The 15,557-nt window shown below is 41.5% G+C and overlaps 1 protein-coding gene across 7 annotated transcripts in view; it reads left to right on the top strand.

The window, feature by feature from the left end:
• Positions 1 to 387: 387 nt before the first annotated feature.
• Positions 388 to 15,557, top strand: part of CDPF1 (cysteine rich DPF motif domain containing 1) — a 46,805-nt gene continuing 31,635 nt past the window's right edge. For 2 of the 7 annotated variants that reach the window (XM_030214476.1, XM_030214473.1), the window contains exon 1: positions 388 to 444. The gene's annotated coding sequence lies outside the window, so the exon portion shown is untranslated. Of the gene's footprint in view, positions 445 to 615; positions 882 to 8,151; positions 8,261 to 11,739; positions 11,846 to 15,557 lie in introns of those variants that run through there. The other 5 variants (XM_030214474.1, XM_030214477.1, XM_030214475.1 and 2 more) reach the window with 5 other exon arrangements.

The following is a 15,557-nucleotide window of genomic DNA, read 5'->3' as shown; positions in this document are numbered from 1 at the left end:
TAGATTGTAAGCTCCTTTGAGCAGGGACTGTCCTTCTTTGTTTTTTGTACAGCGCTGCGTAACCCTGGTAGCGCTCTAGAAATGTTAAATAGTAGTAGTAGTAGTAGTAGTGTACATCCTTAGGCTGCACAATCCAGCATATTTTAAAATATGTGAGATTAAATAAAAATGTTATCAACTATAAAGAACGACGAGGATAAAGCAGCTCATAGGTTTGCTTGCTTTTTAGTGTACTAGATGACGGCTGAGAGGAGGAAGAGGAAACAAAGGCTAACCTAAGTGGCTTCAACGTTTGACGTCATCCCGGCTCCTGTTTTTCTTCAACCTCTGATTCACACGTCAACACATTTCCCTTTGCCGGAACTACTTCCTGTTTTCGGAGGGCGGGGCACACAGCAGGGGGAAAGTAGTTGCGTCAGAGGAAAAGTTTTCGGGCTTGTCAAGGTTAGAACAGATGCCTTTATAAATTGTTGCGGCTGCTGCGCCAGCGATGATTCCTCAGACAAGTTTTGAAGGGGAAGGGTCGCGAGTAGGAGAGTGCCAGACCCGGGGGGGGGGCTGGGAAGGAGCGATTGATCAATCATAGCTCGGGGAGGGGGTATGGGTCGGTTGTTGAGCGTTTTCTGCCTCTAAGTGTCTCACTGCTCTTGGAGACATTGGCTTCTATCATCTAGTTGATTTTCCAGTGTTGGGGTTATTCTGGAGGCTGCCTAGTGGAAGGCGCAGGGCCTGTCCTTGACAATCCTTAAAGCGGTTGGTCCAGAGCCACAGTTTGTGATAGGCCTTGTATATGCGCTGAAAATAAACGTTTCTTTTGGGTTGAGCTAAGGAGGTTTAATAGAGAGGAGTGCAAGTGAGCCTATCTAGTCCTCTATAAGCAGGTAAGCCAATTTGGTTAATCTCAGGGTTGCCAGGTTGAAAAAGTTTTCTCCACCCAAACGAGCCCATAACCCACACAAAGTTAAACCCCACCCCGATGTACCCTCGACGTCACTAACCCTCCCCTGACATTGTTAACCCAGCCTATGCAGGGCTTCTATTGGACCAAATTGGACCAATAGAAGCCCCAGAAAACCGCCCAATCCACAATGCAGCTTTTTAAAAGCCACCCAATTTCCCGCAGCTGGCAAAAATCGCCTGTAACGGGTCGCGGAAAGCCGCCCAATTGGGAGGGAAACCCACAGACCTGGCAACCCTGTATCTCTGTTTCCACTTCTGGCCTGCATAGTCGTCAAACCAATGAGCTGCGACATCCACCTTGTCGTTCTTTATTGTTGGTCCATCTGTAACAAGTCTAAAGCAGTTTCAGTTGGATAGGCAGTGCCTTAAAAGGTGGAGAAAAGAAATAAGAATTGAATATCGAAACAGGGGTGATATGATACAGACGTTCAAATATTTGAAAGGTATTAATCTGCAAACTAACCTTTTCCGGAGATGCGAAGGCAGTAGAACGAGAGGACATGAAATGAGATTGAAGGGGGGCAGACTCAAGAAAAATGTCAGGAAGTATTTTTTCACGGAGAGAGTAGTGGATGCTTGGAATGTCCTCCCACGGGAGGTGGTGGAAACGAAAACGGTATCGGAATTCAAACATGCGTGGGATAAACATAAAGGAATCCTGCTCAGAAGGAATGGATCCTAAAGAGCTTAGGCGAGATTGGGTGGCAAAGCCGGTGGCGGGAGACGGAGATGGTGCTGGGCAGACTTATACGGTCTGTGCCAGAGCTGGTGGTGGGAGGCGGGACTGGTGGTTTGGAGGCGGGGATAGTGCTGGGCAGACTTATACGGTTTGTGCCAGAACCGGTGGTGGGAGGCGGGGATAGTGCTGGGCAGACTTATAGGGTCTGTGCCCTGAAAAGGACAGGTACAAATCAAGGTAAGGTATACACAAAAAGTAGCACATGTGAGTTTATCTTGTTGGGCAGACTGAATGGACCGTGCAGGTCTTTTTCTGCCGTCATCTACTATGTTACTATGTTACTATATCACTAAAACAGCCTCAAAAGTTATTGTAGCTGGTAGAAACAGCAATAATGTACTCTGTGCTCATTTTTCTTCACTGTTCTTCTATACAAAACAGATGGCCAGATTTCAGTGAGAATATTTTGTTTCCTGAAGGGTTCATCACAATAGTTGTAATCTGCCTTGGGAAGCCTGATGTTATAAAGATGATGGAATATATTGAAATTACAGCAAACACAGAAGAAAGCGGACCTCCGCAATGGAAAAACCAAGAAAAGAGCAAAGCGAAGGTGACAAGATGGATGATGCCAAACAAACTTCTACTGGACTTCGAGAACAGTGATGCTCACACTCTCATCAAGAAGCTCAGAAGTTTTCTTTCTCCATTTTCCTAAGGTGTTGTTAGAGAAATCCAGTGTTTGCACAAGACTCTCCTTATGAGAACCAATAGCACTTTGCCATACAGGGACTCCTGAGGCAGGCCTGAACGGCCGAACCATGGCTTGTGTCGAGCCCAGTTTTTTGAGAATAAACTCTTGCTGTGAACTTTTTTCTGAGTCCAGTAACATAGTAACATAGTAGATGACGGCAGAAAAAGACCTGCGCGGTCAACCCAGTCTGCCCAACAAGATAAACTCACATGTGCTACTTTTTGTGTATACCTTACCTTGATTTGTACCTGTCCTTTTCCGGGCACAGACCGTATAAGTCTGCCCAGCACTATCCCCGCCTCCCAACCACCAGCCCCGCCTCCCACCACCGGTTCTGGCACAGACCGTATAAGTCTGCCCAGCACTATCCCCGCCTCCAAACCACCAGTCCCGCCTCCCACCATCGGCTCTGGCACAGACCGTATAAGTCTGCCCAGCACCATCTCCGTCTCCCGCCACCGGCTTTGCCACCCAATTTCGTCTAAGCTCCTTAGGATCCATTCCTTCTGAGCAGAATTCTTGTCACCTTCGCTGTGTTCTTTTCTTCATATATTGAAATTACACAGAAGTAGAATTAAACTTTCCTTTCATTGGGGCACATGGAATCACATCTTCATCTGTTTTGTAGACGTTTACCTTTTAGATACACAAATGGATTATTCTGTTTTGAACATGTTTCAGGGGCAAGTGGTTTTATAAGTCAAAATAAAAATAAATATTTTGTTTCATCGAGATCTCTTTTGTTCAAACATAAATGGGCAATAAATAAGCCCCTAATGCAATCCATTGGTTTTCTTATATATTGTTCTTGTGATGACTTATACTGTGCCAAAACTGAAAACTCTTATCTCTGGTTGATAATAAAAGGAGCTCATTGTGAGCACTATCCACCCTAAAAGGTTGTTTTGTGGCTGTACTTGAGGAATTGTGATATTGAATAAATAAGTGTATGTTTATGTCCCTAGTCGTACATCCTAAGTTGATATAATCCTTTCAAGAAAGCCAGTTAATGTTTAACTTATTAGTGAAGCCTAACCACAGAGGCTTGGTATGGTTACATTTTCAATATGGTAATACTAGGGTCCAGCTAAGGAACAGGTTATTTTGAGTTAGTCTTCACTGGACCAAACTTGCTTTCCTTGTGCCATCATGAGTAGAGAGATGTGGTAGCCATGTTAGTCCACTTCTAAAGCCAGTCAATAGAAATAGAATAAAATAAAACATAGAAAAGAAAATAAGATGATACCTTTTTTTATTGGACTCAATACATTTTTTGATTAGCTTTCGAAGGCAGCCCTTCGTCAGATCAGAAATAAGCACATTTTGATAAGTAACAGCATATATAAGTGAAACATCAAAGTATTTCAGTGACAGTTTGAAAGGATGAGGGAGGGGTGGGCTAGGTGAGAAACAGAGAGGGCTGACATGATAGGGGACAGGGAGATACGCGTGGTGATCAGAGGGTGACAAAGCAGTGAAATTTCATGGTTTATAATGGGCTAGAAAACCCAGATCTTTAAGTCCTGTCTGGTGAGTGTCAAAATATTTAATCATTTTGACTCAAAGGTCTTGCGTTCCTGTATTGTTTTAAAGTTTCCTTTAAGTATTCTCACTATAAAATCATTAGTACAGTGTTCTGGTTTTGTTAAGTGCTGTCCCATAGAGGTAATATCTTCGTTGGCACTGGCATTTTTCATATGGTGTCTATATAAATTAAATCTCTTCTTCAGCATCTGGCTTGTTTCTCCAATATAGCACCCTTCGTCACATTTTTTTTACACTGGATGACATATACTACATTGGAAGATGAGCATGTGAAGGATTCCTTTATGTTGAATATTTTTCCTTTGTGAATGACTGTGGGGTCTTGTGAAAGGTTTTGGCATAGTTTGCAGCTGGATATATTGCAAGGATGTCTGCCATTCTCTTCTTTTTGGGTCTCTGTTGAGAGCTTGCTTCTCACTAGCTTGTGTTTTAAATCGGGTGGCTGTCAGAAGGCCAGCACTGGTGGGGATGGGAATATCTCTTTCAGTAATTCATTCTCCTGGAGTAGTGGCTGCAGATCTCTTATGATTTTCCTCAGTTCTGTCTGTGGCTTTCTTTTCCTTGTATTGTAGCAGATTTTCCCTGGGTGTTTTGAGGGAGGAGGCAATATTCTTGGAGGTTATTTTGGGGTTGTATCCTTTCTGTTCGAAGGATGCAGTCAGGATTTTGAGGTGCCTATCTCTGTCTCCTGGGTCAGAGCAGATACGGTGGTATCTTGTGGCTTGGCTGTGGATAATGGATTTTTTGTATGTGAAGGGTGGAAGCTGGAGTTGTGGAGGTAGCTGCATTTGTCTGTGGGTTTCCTATATATGGATGTTTGTATGTAGCTATTGCTGATTGAAACTGTCGTGTCCAAAAAATTGACTTTTTCTGGGGAGTAGTCAATTTTGAATCTGATTGTAGGATGGTATGTATTGAAAGAACTGTAAAATTGTTTTAGAGTTTCTTCCCCCTCGGTCCAAATCATAAAAAATGTTGTTACTATACCGGTAGTATTTTAGGGGTGTGGTCTGATATGTATTCAGAAATGTCTCTTCCAGTTCAGCCATAAAGAGGTTAGCATATTGGGGTGCTGCCCTGGTGCCCATCGCAGTCCCCATAATTTGTAGGTAGATGTCATTGTTAAAGCAGAAATAATTGTGAGTTAGAATACATTTGATTAATTTTGTAATAGTTTCTGGTGAGTATTGATGGTCCAGTGTGGATGTTTTTAGGAGCTTCTCACATGCAGCTGTGCCATCCGCATGTGGAATGTTGCTGTATAGTGATTCTACATCGATCGTGACCAGAAGGGTACCCTGTGGTAATTGCTTGATATTTTTCAATTTATTCAGAAAGTCTGTGGTGTCTTGAATGAAGCTACACAAGAAGTTTCAGAATCCCCTCTATGTCCAGATATTTTCTCCATGAGTGTGCCAGTGCCCAATATGATTGGTTTGCCAGGGTTTCCAGGTTTGTGGATTTTGGGTAGCATGTAGAATGTGCCCACAGAGGGCTGGTTTGGTATGAGTTTCTTCAGATGTGGCTGTCATCCAGTGCAAAACATGTGACGAAGGGTGCTATATTGGAGAAACAAGCCAGATGCTGAAGAAAAGATTTAATTTACATAGACATCATATGAAAAATGCCAGTGCCAACGAAGATATTACCTCTGTGAGACAGCACTTTATAAAACCAGAACACTACTAATGATTTTATAGGGAGAATACTTAAAGGAAACTTTAAAACAATACAGGAATGCAAGACCTTTGAAGTCAAAATGATTAAATATTTTGACACCCACCAGACAGGACTTAAAGATCTGGGTTTTCTAGCCCATTATAAACCATGAAATTTCACTGCTTTGTCACCCTCTGATCACCATGCATATCTCCCTGTCCCCCATCCTCTCAGCCCTCTCTGTTTCTCACCTAGCCCACCCCTCCCTCATCCTTTCAAACTGTCACTGAAATACTTTGATGTTTCACTTTGAGCCTGCAAAGAGGTGGGATAAGGTGGGATACAAATGCAACAAATAAATAAATATATATGCTATTATCAAAATTTGCTTATTTCTGATCTGACAAAGAAGGGCTACCTTCGAAAGCTAATAAAAATGTATTAAGTTAGTCAATAAAAAAAGGTATCGTCTTATTTTCTTTTCTATGTTTTATTTTATTCTATTTCTATTGACTGGGTTGTGCCATCACTATCTAGCAGGTAGGCAGTGTTTTAAAAGGTGGAGGATAAAGGATTTTTTTTTTTTTTAACATTTGTATCACACATTAGTAAAGTCGGGTTCAATGTGGCTTACATTTGAAAATACAGTGAGACAGAATAATAGAATTCAATTATATCATGGGAACAAATGGATAAGTCTGAAGCATTTAACAAAGTTGAGATTAGCATATATACCTAACTGGGCATGTAAAAGTTTGTCCTTTAATGATACCACATTTTCAGAAATCATAGCCATAAGTATAGGTAGTTAGTCAATGATTATCCACATGCACACTCCAGAACAGGTATCTATCACATTGCAAAAGTAAACAACAACTTCTACAGAGTACATCCAAAATTTAATTTTTATTTCCTTATTTCCATCTTCCAAAATTCCAGATAGCAGATGTGCAGATCAGTAGGACCCAAAGCACTCCAAAACAAGTAAAGTCAGAAACAACACAGTTTATACCTAATTTTTTCACCTTTGAATTTAAAAAGCAAACAAATCATTTGTATGTAAGGTCTGGATAAACTAAACAATCAAAGTTTAAAGCAAATGCCCATATGTAATACTTTGTAGCAATAATGAAACAATGATGGAATTCACATAGCAGGCAGCCTGAGCCAACAGCTTTTCCACTGAACGTAATTAACTTTATATGAACTTGGCAGCTAATAGTGTGCTGAACTGGACAATGTTGGCATATTTAGACTGGCTTTGGACTTCTGCATAAAGGTAGCTCAGCCTGCATTATTCAATATCTGTCTTTTAAATAGTAGCAATAAAAATATCAAGTGCATTTTTATAATATATCTCTGCAATCCACAAAACAAAAGGAGCAAGTTCCCACATGCCATCTTTTTCTTTTGATCTAGGTACAGGAAAAAAAAAGATTTTAAATGCTTCCAGGTTTCAACCTAATTCATGTTTAATGTGGGGTATAAATGTCATAAGTAAATAGATAGAAACTCTGAATGTTGAGCACCTGATTCTTATAACATGATGTCTGTTTTAGTGGCCCTTTATCAGGAGAAAAAAAAATCAGCATGAATATAACGTGCTAGGGTGTCCCTATAACAGCCCCTCCAAATGACACACTGATTATGATATATAACAAATTATTACTCTACCTATGAAAAGTTATTCAATTATATATACTTCCTCTGTGTACATTTGAATGCTGCACAAGTTGGCTTGTTTGAAAATATAAGTGAGCTTAAATACAATTGCTACCAACAAGAAAGGGAAATGGGACTTGATATACCGCCTTTCTGAGGTTTTTTGCAACTACATTCAAAGCGGTTTACACAGTGCATTTTGTCTAGCAAAAAAGGTGCTGGTACTCAAATGCCAGGCCACCCTTCAGGGGTGGAGTGATCATTGAGGGACTCACCCCACAATAACCAGGACCCCTGCAACCAGTCATAGAATCTATGACAAGGCAGAATGTAGAACCTGAGCTCTTTCATTAAAATACGAGAACCATGGGTAAAGTTTAACAGACAGTGGAAAAGGTGCCGGTACTCCATACCCCCTCAAAAAAAGCCCTGGGTTTACATATAGTCAGGTACTTATTTTGTACCAGGGGCAATGGAGGGTTAAATGACTTGCCCAGAGTCACCAGGAGCTGCAGTGGGAATTGAACTCAGTTCCCCAGGATCAAAGTCCACTGCACTAACCACTAGGCTACTCCTCCACACATAAAGAGCAACAACGTGGATGCAGCAGCTCATTGGTTTGCTTGCTTTGTTTTGAGAAGTACAGTGATGACGGCTGTGCGGAGAGGAGAGACTGAGACTGGTTTCAATGTTTTGACATCACTTGGTCTTCTGTTTATTGAGCTCCTTGGGTTGAGTGCACAGTTGACTATCAGTCCCCTGAAGCTAAGAGCATTAAAAAATGCTTCTATGAACAGGGGGGGGAGGGGTGCTGTTATGGGGAGTCACTACACTAACCAACATTAAGGTGGTAAATTTATACCATGCAGGTGTAAATGTAGGCTGGTGTATTTTACATGTAATTTCTGTAGGTTTGTGAGGCTTTTTTTTATAGGCATATAAGTATCTAAGGCTGTTTTTATGGAATAATCCCATGTCCTGCCTAGGCAACATTTCTCAGGGTAAGTGAACATTATTTTGCTCTGTGCTTTGTTAAAGATTAGGGGTTTAAAACAAGAATTATAGGTTACTGATAAAGACAATTTTAAAAAAGGCAAACTTTATTAACTAGTCTCAAATACCCTTTCCCCCACTGTTTTAGAACTTTAACTGTCTGTCAAAAGCATTAACAAATAGCCTCTCAAAGGCACAGCAGGGCCTGGTTCAGTCTTCATTTCCACCCATCTCAGCTCCAAGCTCTCAGAGAATGAGTCTGTTCTCTTGAGGCTAGAATAGCAGACTTGGAGGAGCTGAGGGAGACAGGTACATAGAGGAGGCCTAGAGGGATGTTGTAGAGAAGTCCCATATACGGTTATGCATAGGAGAAATTTCCATAAGATTTCAGTATGGAGTGAATATATTTGATGCTATATATTATTAATTATTTCTAATAATCTGTGTAAACAATACCAGGCTTATGTAAACCATATGTAAAAAATATATTATTGAAAATAATTGCATTGCTCATAATAGAGAGATATAGTTGAATTTCTATTGAAATGGACGTTTGTTTTTCTAATCAATTCATCTTTGTAATAGTATTTATTTATGGTTTATGTAAAACGAAGATGAACATAACATATGATCTTTAAAAATGCCTGTAAATAAATCATATGAATAAATTAGAAAAATTTGAATCTAGAATCTTTTAACACGAACATTCCCCAATTTGAGGCACTGAGGATAATAGAAAGCACACTTCAGAAAAGAACTACACATAGAAGAATTCCAAACCACCTCATACTCACCTGCGCCATAAAAATTATTTTTTCAGGACATTTTTTATCAACAGATTAAAGTCACGGCCATGGGTTCTACAATGGCCCCTGACGCTAATTTATATGTAGGCAATTTTGAACACCAACATTTGGAATCCAGTATTTTTTCCAGATCGAATTAGGATCTATAGACGATATATAGATGACATCTTTATCCTTTGGCAAGGAGATACTGAATCCTTAGTATCTTTTCACACTTGGCTCAATTCTAGAGATCCAAACTTGAAATTCAAGATGGAATTCAGTGAAGATTCTGTACATTTTTTGGACTTAAATATCACAAAAGGACCATATTTTTTCAAGACTTCAGTTTAGCGGAAGCCTACTGACAGAAATGTTTTCTTACACTATTCAAGTCATCACAATCCATCCCTCAAAAGTAACTTACCGTTAAGCCAGTTTCTACGGTTACGCAGAATTTGCTCAGATTTTGAAGACTTCAATACACAATCAGAAACGTTGAGTAAAAGATTCCTCAACAGAGGTTATCCGACCAAATGCATTCAAGATGGATACAAAAAAGCTTTGTCAAGAGATAGATCTACATTATTACAACCGGCGGACCATTGTGAGATGCCAGACATTGTATGCACGCTCAGGTATTCACATCTTGCCAAAGACATACAAAAAACGATTAGACAGCATTGGCATATCTTAAAAGGCCATGAGTGTTAGGGAGAAGAAACTAGTAGTGGCATATTCCAAGGATAAGAATCTGAAAGAACGTTTAGTACCCTCTTTTCTACCAGAATTAGGAATGTGCCAAAATAACCTAGGCCACCGACACTGTGGAAAATGTAGCGTTTGCAGTCATTCCATTGACACGTGTATCTTTGAACACCCCATGACTTCGAAAAAATATTTTTTGAACCATACGTCTAACTGCAACAATTCCAGTATGGTTTATCTCATTCAGTGCGCGTGCCCCAAGTTATACGTAGGTAAAACTATAAGAGCAATTAAAACTAGAGTAAGAACATAGGAGCTGTATTAATAGAAAAATCGAAAGTGCTCCACTTGTTGAACATTGGATGTCAGCCAATCATAGTATTTCAGATTTAAAATTTTTGGTTCTTAAGATGTTTAAGAATAACAAAAGAAGAGGCAATATAGACAGCCGTTTATTGAGAGAGGAACAGAGATTTATCTTTGAAATGGACACTTTAGCACCAAGGGGGCTCAACAACATAGACTTAACAGTATTTTTATGAGACTGGATTATTTCAATGATATACTGGAGTTTTTTTCCAGGAACCTAATAAAAAAAAAACCATTGCTCGATTAATCCTTTTTTTATAATAACAAAAGAACATTTTTATAAAAACTCTTTTCACAATTTCTAGAATAACATTTCTGATAACAATATATAAATTTTAAATATATATTTTTATATATAATAACAATATTTGGAATATAATTACCTTTTTAATATTTTCTACAAAACACATTTTTTATTTAAATTTTTTTTAATTTATATTTTCTAAACGTTTATATTTTTCAATGTATTTATTAATTATAATTTTCATATATTCACATTTTCTGTGCATCCTTTACTTATGATCACCGGGGTTTACACACACACACACACACACACACACATATATATATATATATATATATATATATATATAATTTATTTATATATATGTACTTTTTTTTAAAAACTGTCTATATATATTCTTTTATGGATGCAAATTTGATTATTTTATTTTTTTATTTCATTTTTTATTTTTATTTTATATTCATTATTTTGTATTTTTTTTTTTTATGTCATACTTTTTTAAATTTAATTCTTTTTTATTTTTCAATTCACTACTATTTTTTTATTGATTATTATTTTTTCGACTCCTGTATTATTTTTTCAACCATCAATATATGGAGGAGTGGCCTAGTGGTTAGAGTGTTGGCTTTGGTCCTGGGGAACTGGGTTTGATTCCCACTACAGGCACAGGCAGCTCCTTGTGACTCTGGGCAAGTCACTTAACCCTCCATTTCCCCAGGTACAAATAAGTACCTAAGCCGCATTGAGCCTGCCATGAGTGGGAAAGTGCGGGGTACAAATAAAAAAAAACCCATCAATATATATATATTTTGACACATATATTTTTTTGACTTATTTTTTTATTATTATTTTTTGACTCATATTGTTTTTGACTCTTATTTTATGGGTTAAAAAATTATTTGTATTTTTTATTTTACTACTTTTTTATTTATTTATTTTTACTCTTAGGACATCATTTATGGGATTCAAATTTTTCTAATTTATTTGTATGATTTATTTACAGACAATTTTATAGATCATATGTTATGTTCATCCTTGTTTTACATGAACCATAAATAAATACTATTACAAAGATGAATTGATTAGAAAAACAAACATCCATTTCAATAGAAATTCAACTATTTGATATTATGGATTTCCACCTTTTTTACTACGTTTATTTAAAAAAATGCATTTAAATGTCTCCACAAAACCCTTCCAAATATACACTTTTTTCTAATCATTTGTGGATACATTTTTTTGTTTGGTCGTAAGTGCACACCAGTTAATTGAGATTGAGGACGATCACCTATTCGTAGAGACACGTCAATCACGTTTCTATGACACCACGTCTATTCCACATTGTTTGACCTCATTTCCTTTCTTTTTGGCGCCAAATCAGATTATTTAATCACCCATTCGCCAGACAATCAGCTTTTCCTTTTGAAGTTAGAAGCGTTTTCGTACTGCTACACTTCTGTTCGACAATCTTGGAAGTCTTTGATGAGGTAAGGTTTCCCTTTACTTTTTTGTAGACATTTCTTTCTTTCGGTATTTTAGACACAGAGATTTATTTTGGAAAACACCCATCCGCAGCAATGTACGTTTATCATGTCCTGTTTTTTGTTTCCATTCATATTGGTTCATTTCCCTTTTTAACGCCATATTAAAATATTTTGACCATACATTTGCCAAACATTCCTTTTTTCTGTCTGAAAGCCCACCGTCAGTTTGACAGTCATTGATGAAGTAAGATTTCCAATGACATTTATGCAGACATTTCTTGTTTTTATTTCAAAACATATTTCTTCATAACATTAATGTCTATCATCAGCAGTGCAGTAAACAATTTAATAAACACCTCTTTTAGCATGACATTCCTCCTGTGTTCTTTAAGGTATGTAGATATATATAGTTAATTTAGTTATGTTGGCTACGAGACACTTTACAAAGTTAACATATATACACATATTTACACTTTCATCTCGCTTGATAAACTCACTAATACTTATGCAGCAGGATAGTTTCCATTTTACATCCCTATACTTATTGGTCACTACACAGCTGTAGTTTCCTGCGTTGCCTTCTACTTCTTGTTCCTCACCGCGATTTCAACACCACGATATGTTCCGCTATTTTGGGACACCTCATTAGGATTGACTAATCCTTCCCCTTTCATACATAGTACATACAACAAAGCATCTTTTTTATACGTTATATTCCCCCCCCCTTTTTTTTCCTAGACTATCCAGCATTGGATACATTTTTTTCAAGTAAATATGTCTCACAACATGGCCGACAGGTAAGGAGCTCAGGTAAGGATCTCCTGAGGTCCTGAGAAAGTTGACCTACCTGGACCACCTAACACCGTCCACAACCAGACCGGAACGGACCCGAAACCGACTGGGAAGCTGCGGGACGGCCTCGCTGATCTCCGGCGCGGTAAGCAAGCCTGAGATCGGCCGATAAGATCTGTAGGCTGTTTACCACAAGGCCGCGACGCATCCCTGACCGGACAGGCCCACTTGGGCCTAGCTGAACCGCCTGAATCAGTCTGAACCATCCGGGCAGAGCCGAAGCGGGGCTGATTCGTGGCTGACTGACGGCCACCTGGATCGAGACGACCTCGCAGCAATCCGGGAGCGAGCGAGTATTCCTGAAGCTAACCGGAGCCGTTTATCTGCTGCGTCCCTGGCCGTACTAGACGAGCTGCGCTGAAATTGACTGACCCCATTTGCGGGGAGCCACTGAGGTGGTTGGTGCTTCCTCGGCCCAGGTCCATTGTGCTGCTGGAACCGCTCAAACCGCTCAGGTCCTTGAGACGCCTGGGAGAGCGGAGAGATGCCACCGCCGAGGCAGGCGGACCGGGTGGAAAGAGACAACGCATGGTCGCCTGAGGATCGGGAGCCGACGGGAGGGTAGGGAGCCAAGCCACAAGCCTCCGGACGGATCGGGAGCGATGGGAGACCCACCCGAGCATCCCTGGACCGGAGACCTATCGAAAGCTGTTGATGCCAGGCTCCATTTTCGCTGCTGGGTGGCTTCACTGCTTACAAAGGACTAAATAGGCTCACTTCCACTCCTAGCCTATCAAACCTCCTCACTGCAATTCAGAATCTTACAAGCCGCTCTGAGTGTACAGGATGAAGGCTGTGCAGAATAGAGGAAACACCTTTTATCTATCAAACCTCCATGCAGCAGCTTAAAGTCTCGCATACACCATTCTTGAGTGTACTGGATGATGACAGCGCAAAAAGTGGGAAACAGTGACTAAACTACTTCGGCTTCCTACCTATAATGGCCTGGATAAACTCACTTCCACACCAGTATACTCTAGTCAATTTAATCCCCAACCTTGTTCCTGTCCGACTGATCCAGCTTCTCCCTGCTTGTTCCAGTCCATCGGCCCCAGCTTGTTCCAGTCTACCTGATCCAGCTTCTCCCAGCTTGTTCCAGTCCGCCTGATCCAGCTTTTCCCTGCCTGCTCCAGTCCATCTGCTCCAGCTTGTTTATGTCCGCTGATCCAGCTTCTCCCTGCTTGTTCCTGTCCGCTGACCCAGCTTCTCCCTGCTTGTTCCAGTCCACCTGCTCCAGCTTGTTCCAGTCCGCCTGATCCAGCTTCTCCCTGCTTGTTCCAAACCATCTGCTCCAGCTTGTTCCAGCCCGCCTGATCCAGCTCGTTTCAGTCTGCCTGCTCCAGCTTGTTCCAGTTCGCCTGATCCAGCTCGTTCCAGTCCGTCTGCTCCAGCTTATTCCAGCTTGCTCCAATCCTGCTGCTCTGCTCTCTTCTGCTCCAAATTATCCCAGCTTGTTCCAGTCCTGCTGCTGTGCTCTCCACCGCACTCACCTGTTCCTGCCTGCTAGCCAATCAACCAACCTGCCTGCTTGTCAGCCCTTCAACTTGCTTGCTTGTCTGCCCATCAACAACCTGCCTGCCTCCTAGCCTGCACAACTACCTACCTCCTTCCCTGTTAGCCTCCTAGCCAATCAACCAACCAACCTGCCAGCTTGTCAGCCCTTCAACTTGCTGCTTGTCTGCCCATCAACAACCTGCTTGCCTCCTAACCTGCACAACTACCTACCTGCCTCCCCACCTGCCGCTGCCCCGCCGCCTGCCTGCTGCTCCAGTTTAAGCCTCCAGTCCGGCTTTCCTGCCCTACCTGTTGCTTAACACCTCAGTCTTATGGCCCCCTTACACATTCTCTTCATTGCCCTGTCCCTTCCTAATCTTTTCCCCCTCCCCCCACCGCTGTAAACCGCACGAACTCACTGCCCGCTCATGTCCCCTCCCGTCCTGCTCACTACTGCAATACCCTACCCACCCCGTCCCCCACCACCTCACCATCTCTACTGTCCTCCTCCTTCCTAGCTCTCAACCTTCAACACCTCCTTCCTGCCATGAACCCTTTCCCCATTCCTCTTAAGCGCATCCTGTCTTCGTCACCTTCGTCGCCCTACCTCCCACACCCTCCTCCGCACCCTCTTGCTCCTTCTCCTGCTATCCGCGGGAGACATCAATCCCAACCCAGGTCCCCCACACCTGTCCTCGTCTCATCCATGCAAACGTTTCCGCGATGTCTCCAATCTCATCTCTATTCCCCTCCTCCCCCCCTCCTCCCGTGCCCTGTGGAATGCCCACTCGGTCTGCAACAAACTTTCCTTCACCCGTTCCCTTCAACTGCACGCACTAACTGAAACCTGGCTCACCCCTGACGATTCTGCCTCAGTCGCGGCCCTATGCCATGGAGGTTATCTTTTCTCCCATTCTCCCCGCCCAGTTGGCTGCGGTGGCGGCGTTGGGTTACTACTTTCGCCCTCCTGCAGTTTTCAACCTCTCCTCCTACCGCAAAGGATGAGAAGCACTAACCACTACTTCCAGGAATCTCCAGGCTGTCGACCCTCCCACCTTATCCTCTAGTATCTCTGATCTCCTCCCTTCCATCATGTCCTCCGAGTCTGTTGACAAGGCTGTCTCCACTTACAATGCCACTCTCTCCTCTGCTCTGGACACCCTTGCACCATCCATCTCCCGTCCCACAAAGCGTACTAATCCCCAGCCCTGGCTGACCCCTTGCACCCGATACCTTGGCTCCTGCGCCCGATCGGCTGAACGCCTCTGGAGGAAATCTCGCACCCATACTGATTTCATTCATTACAAATTCATGCTTTCCTCCTTCCAGTCCTCCCTATTCCTCGCCAAACAGGACTATTACACCCAAT

Source organism: Microcaecilia unicolor, chromosome 9 (genome assembly GCF_901765095.1).
Source record: "Microcaecilia unicolor chromosome 9, aMicUni1.1, whole genome shotgun sequence".
Lineage (NCBI taxonomy): Eukaryota > Metazoa > Chordata > Amphibia > Gymnophiona > Siphonopidae > Microcaecilia > Microcaecilia unicolor.
This window is presented reverse-complemented; position numbering and strand designations above follow the sequence as displayed.